The sequence below is a fragment of the Rhamphochromis longiceps genome, linkage group LG12 (genome assembly GCF_057381845.1).
Source record: "Rhamphochromis longiceps isolate RC_006_pf linkage group LG12, R_longiceps_female_GT1.1, whole genome shotgun sequence".
NCBI classification, from domain to species: Eukaryota; Metazoa; Chordata; class Actinopteri; order Cichliformes; family Cichlidae; genus Rhamphochromis; species Rhamphochromis longiceps.
Window position 1 is genome coordinate 40,300,826 of NC_140568.1, and position 6,357 is coordinate 40,307,182.

The 6,357-nt window shown below is 41.5% G+C and overlaps 1 long non-coding RNA gene across 1 annotated transcript; it reads left to right on the forward strand.

Moving 5' to 3' along the window:
* The first annotated feature begins 250 nt into the window (after window positions 1-250).
* On the forward strand, window positions 251-1,128 carry LOC146657958 (uncharacterized). Its single transcript, XR_014914081.1, has 3 exons — window positions 251-342; window positions 736-855; window positions 936-1,128. It is a non-coding gene; the product is annotated as an uncharacterized LOC146657958 (long non-coding RNA).
* The last annotated feature ends 5,229 nt before the right edge of the window (window positions 1,129-6,357 follow it).

The following is a 6,357-nucleotide window of genomic DNA, read 5'->3' on the forward strand; positions in this document are numbered from 1 at the left end:
GCATTTAAAAAAAAAAAAAAAAAAAAAACTTTTTAAAATTTGAGCTTTCTTTTTTTTTTTCCCCTTGAAATCAGTTTGTTCTCATGTGTGTTCGGAGAGCCGGTTACATGACAGCACAGGATTTATTAATTATTATTATTAATATTTAACTATTAATCAAAGTTTTGCTGAACATAAGGATCTGGTTTGCATCAGTCACATGACTACCATTAACCAATGATCACCCTTGATGCTGGTTACGAGCTAGAACGAGCTCGCAAAGAGCACGCGCATTTTTGCCATCTAAGCGGTGCAGGAGAAACAGAAATTAATTGGGAGACGCAGACTGATACAACAAAAACAGTAAGTTGGGTATACAGTGTAGACGATAGCGTTCGGGAGTATAAGTAGTGCTGGTCATAGCTGCTAGCTAACTGGCTAAGGGTGCCATTGGGTCTGTAGCTCTGTCTACCGTTTTAGGGAACATATTTCATTTTAAAGTAAGTTACAGGGATTTTCCTGCCTTTCTGGAGGACTTATATTTCAATAAAAACTGTATAATATGCATATCCACATAATTATGGATTATTGTAATTATATCTGTTTATACATTTTCGATATTGTCTTCAGTGATTTTCATTTCTTTAGACTCTACTTCAGGCCAGAGTTTGTCAAACATTTGTACCTTGAAAGTTTCACCAGGGAGGAGCACTGCTTTTTCTTTGGCCTGTAAAATGACACCATCAAAATGTCTAGGTGTACGGCGTAATCCTTAGGAAATTCCCAAGTTGGTACACTGATTGGCTATCCTGTGGCACGGTCAACTGCATCTACGGGGCTGGCAGGACTTGACTGTTGCCTGCAGCACATCCACAGGTTTTTGAGTTTATTCTTGAACCAACATCCACGTGCAATTTCAAGAGCCGTCTGCCTTGGCTTGACTGTTTTTCTGCCAGCAGTGGCAGTGACAGAGGAGACGTCGAGTGCAGGGGTGCCCTGGGAAGACCTCAGATCTGCAGCTGTCGACTGCGAGCACAGGTCCACCATGTTTCCTACAAAATTAGAGAGCTGTTCTGTGGTGACGTCGTCTGGGCAACCTGACAGAAACTCATCCCACTTCTCAGGTGTAATGTTGTTGAACAATTGCCCTACAAGTGATGTATATTTATATATATGTACACCTATATATATATATATATATATCTATATATATATATATATATATATATCTATATATATATATATATAGCAAGATAGAGGTAGAGAGATATAATATCCCTTGGTTGTGACGTCAAAGTGCGTCACAACCAAACTAAACTGTTGCCTATCAACCGCTACACGTCTCTGGCTGAATGCCCAGAACAGTTTTTTTTTTTTAATGTAGAAAAAATGTAGGGCCTATATCAGGGGTGGGCAACTCGCTGTGCTGGATCAAGGACACATCTAAAACCTGCAGGACACCTGCCCTCGAGGCCTGGAGTTGCCCTTCCCTGGTCTATATGGTCCATCAAAGTGATGTTTGAAGTAAGTGATATGGTTGACAAACTGAAGCTTTCTGGGAAATATTGAAATGATATTAAAATGTGCTCTAATATTAAAATGTGCTGAAATCCACACCATGTTCAAAGATTTTATTAGAATCATGTGTGTAGGCTGGATTTCAAAAGGTAACTATAAACCATCCAACCCGATCTGGAAGTGCCAAAAACAGCCTTTATCTGGTGTTGACATGTTTTCCACGTCCCTCCTGATGGCTTCGTCCCAGAGTCAGAAAGATGCATGTTAGTTTTACTAGTATCTGGTGCTAAATTTTCCACGGATGTAAATAAATAAAAATGAATATGTATTGTATGCATTGTATGTACGTGTAGTTAAATGTGGTTTGCTAAAAGTACTTGACTGATCAGTAAGATTATAAAAGTACTAAAGACACAACTTTACGGCATCAAAAAGCCAGGAACAGTTCCAGCAATGCCTTGCTCCATGCAGATGTTAGTGTAATGTGGATAACCGACTGCTAAAGGGTTGTTTTACAAAAAAAGATGACTTCTGAACAGGGCAACAAAGTATTAAACACTTATAAATAGAGCAGTTCATATATTTATCTGTAGTCAGTTATGTGGCTGGAAAACTGGGCAGCCGGAAAGATCAGATGTATACTTTTCTGTTGTTATCATTTCAAGAGGAATATTTGAAACGTAAACCTACACCATGTTGCTCAATTTCCTCAGAATCATCTGTGTGGCCTGAAATTAAAAAGGTAACATCAAACCATAAGGTTCGCCTGCTTGCAGAGCTTCCAGGACCAAAAATTACCGCCGTGTAGAGTTGGCATGTTTCCTCTGTGCTGTCTCTGGTTTCTTTACCTCCCACATTCCGAAGGCATGCATGTTAGCTTAGTTTTTGATCGATGATAACTTGATACAATGAATTCCAGTCTCTTTCCCCCCCAAAAAAAAACATGTTTACGCTCTGGTACAAAAATCGATTTTGGCTTCTTTGGACAGTTTCCATTTTCATAACTCTGCTAAGGGTGAACTGTTTTATTATTCTCTACTTGTAATCGGAAGTAACTGTCTGCTCTTGATTAGCAAGTCTGATATTTTATTAGTTTGTTATTTAGTGATAATTAGCGAGGGAGATTTCGATCAAACCTACCAATCTGATGTGCGTGATCCTGGATCAAGCCTTCTCAGTTCTTATTTTAAATCTGAATTATTACGCCTTTATATTTGGCACATTTTGAATAAAAATTAACCCATACTAATAATCCACTTTATTGTTTTACCTGTTGGATTCGGCAGGTGGAGCTGTAGCACCAACATATGAAGTAAGATTTGTGCCTAAAGAGGCTGTTACACATCACCTGGATCAGAAATCTACCTTACAGGACAGATATGTCAGTTATAAAGTAGGCATAGTAAAAAGGCATAGTACTAACACACAATATGTATCTGGCCACATACAAGAGAGAAAGAGTCACATGTTTCATTGATATGTTGGTTTCCACATATGTGCAAAAGTGATCAGGTCACTGATGAAAATGACCTGGTTGGGAAAGATTCTCTGATTAAATGTGCAGAGGCAAAGATACCATGTACACACAGCCTTATTTACAGACTAAAAATATATATAAATTGCACAAAATTATTTTTTATTTAGGAAAAAGGAGAAATCAAATCTTACTCATTCAGTAGATTAGTGGGGCGGTTTACACATTTGCCTAACATGCTAGAGATCTTCTGTTTGACCCCAGGAGGAGACAGAAGTCCTATGCACCTGAGGATTCATTTGTTGTCTAGTTCCTCCTAAATCATTTGAAGTCATCCCCTCTGGTTTCCTTTGTCATATAATTTTCCCACTCATCTCAGAATGAAAGAGGAAAAAAATGTATGTCTCTCTCATTTCAGAGGAATATTTGAAAAGTAAACCCCTTACATGATTTCTTGAGAATCACCTGTGTGGGCTGGAATTAAAGAGGTAACTTCAAACCACAAGGGTGCCTCCAGGGCTGAAAAATGAACCCAGTGTGAAAGAAGTGAGTTTCTGTGGTATTTTCCCCTGTGCCTCCTTTAGGTACTTTGACTTCCTCCCACAGTCCAAAGGCATGCTTTAGCTTAGCTTAGCTTAGTTCCTCCTACGCCGAGCGGCGCATCGGGCAGCTAGTGATCTCCATCGATGTCGGTCAGCAGCGACTGCTTCAGCTTCGTCCCAGGCAATGTCGACAGTTCTCAGGTCGTCCATAAATGTTCGACGCCATGTGGTCTTTGGTCGGCCTTGCTTTCGCTTGCCAGTTCGTGGACGCCATGTCATGGCAATCTTAGCTGGGCGATGAGGGGGTAGGCGTAAAATATGTCCCGCAAAGCGAAAGCGTCTTTCTGCAACAACATCGGCTAATGGGCGGGTGCCTGCTCTTCGTAGGACCTCCTCATTTGTTATTCGGTCCCGGTAGGAAATTCTCAGGATTCGCCGCAAGCCACGTTGTTGAAGCACGTTCAGGTGTTGAATAGTTGCACTTGTTGAGCGCCAGGTTTCACTAGCGTAAAGTGCAGTAGGGAAGACGATAGAGTTCAGTAGTCTGATCTTGACCCTTACATTCAGGGAAGTCGAGTTCCAAATAGGTTGGAGACGTCGCAGGACACCAACTGCCTTCCCTACTCTGGCGTCGACATCCCGATCAGAGACCCCGTCATTCGAGATGATGCTGCCAAGATATGTAAAATTCTCCACCTCTTCAGCACGTTGTTGGTTGATCATGACAGGAATGCAGGCACGTGCATAGCCAACTCGGAGTACCTTGGTTTTTTTGGCACTGATTCTTAATCCAACTTTCGTTGCCTCCCTCTGCAGGGCCACGGTCAACTTTTGGAGGTCTTCCTGAGTCGAGCCCAGCAGGGCGATGTCATCTGCGAAGTCCAAGTCAGTGAGATTACGCGCTTCGTGCCAGGGCACACCGATGCCAGCTTGGTCAACTGATCGTCGCATGATGAAGTCAATTACCAACAGGAAGAGGAAAGGGGATAGCACGCATCCTTGTCGGACGCCAGTATTGATCTTGAAGAAGGCTGTGCAGCCGTCATCCGTCCGGACGCAGCAACGGGAGTTGGAGTAGAGACAACGAAAGGCATCTACAAACTGCTGAGGGACTCCATAGTGGCGTAGGATAGCCCATAGAGTCGGCCGGTGGACGCTGTCAAAAGCCTGCATGCATGCAGGCTTTTGACAGCTGCATGCAAAGGCATGCATGTTAGCTTAATTAGTGGTTGTTGATGAACTGGCCATGACTGAATCACATAAAATTCTACATAATTAATAAATAATCCAGACTTCACAGCATTAAAAAACGTTGTTCAAGTGCAAAAATCAACTTTACAGTTCTTCCACCTCTACACTTTCATGGTTGAAATGGCCTAAAGCTGAAACAAAGCTTTAAAAATCTGAAGCAATAACCTGCTCAGGACGTCCTATCAGGGTTGATTGTTTGAAAAGGCTCCACTCAAACACGTGATGTGAAACAAAATAGTTTCTCACGGTGAGTCGGCTGCAATGTCTTTAATATGTCCTTTATGATTGTGTGGGTGGGTGTACACAGGTGTGTTAAGAGGTGATTTTGTACTTGATATCAGTGCACACACCTTAAAAACACCATGAACAATGAAACAACCTTGTAGCCATAGAGACCAGTCATCCTGCACAGATTTGCCTCAAAGTATCCGAGGGAAGTGTCCACCTGTCAGTCTCGCAAGATCTAAAGGGGGAAAAATCCCAGAAACATAAGATCAACTAAATCCAGGTTGGTGCTCCAAGCCCTTTCGCTACCCTGAGCTCTACAGCATCAGCTCATTTGGTCAAAGGTCTACTCTGAACCAGCAGAGGTCGCTATCACTTTTCCTGTGATGTGTCATGGCCTGACACGGTGAATGATGGTGATCCAAAGCACTTACTATCAAAAAAGAGAACAACAAAAGGAATAACATGAAATGTGGTGAGGATGAGCTGGAATGCACTTCAGAATGCATGATGCAGAGGTATATAATGAGACCCATTACATTTCTCAGTTTCTACAACCTCGAGTTCTTTCTTTACCTACTTACCTTATGCGGAGACACAAGGAGAGAGGAACTGAAGCAACAAGTCATGAGACAATCCTTCCTTAAGTTAAGTAGCCATGCTTTTGTAGCGATCACCTTTAAGAAATGTCAATTAAACATTTAAACGTTTTATCTTTAACTGTATTCAGAAGGTGACGCATCATTCTTATGTATTCTTATGTATCATGTGTTCCTGTTGTGTTGTAATTTCTTAGTAAAAGACTAAGTCTTAGTAAGTAGACTTCTGTGAAGGATAAGTCTGTGCATCTTCACTCCTAGTTCCTCTTTCTTGCTTCCTAGAAATGAGATATCCTTGATGACAGTGCACTGAGATTGATTTTTGGGTCACATGGGGGAAGACAGAAAGGAGAGAAGGTAATAAACCACGCAAGCAGAGAAGCAAAACAAAATAAGTAATAATAAGTGATTGCCCGTATTTCATCAGACCCACACGAAAAATCTGCTGTGATGCACATTTCAACACCTCCTTAATGACTGTCCAACCAAGAGGGATGACATCAGTAACAATTTTCTCAAGGAATTTCAAAGGAACTGCAGGAGGAAGTGAACCAGGTCACCATCAGTCCATGTCGGTTCAGGGCCAGGGTTTTTGGTTGGGTTCAAGTTGACACAATTTTAACCAAATAGAAAACCTTTTAAGAGAAAAGCTGTAGAGACAAAACTGATATGAGGCTTTGTTCCCAATGTAACATCTCGTAGTAGCTTGTAGTAGAGAGGAGCTGGACCTGAACCTTTGTAGTAACATTTTGCATCCAACATTTAATTT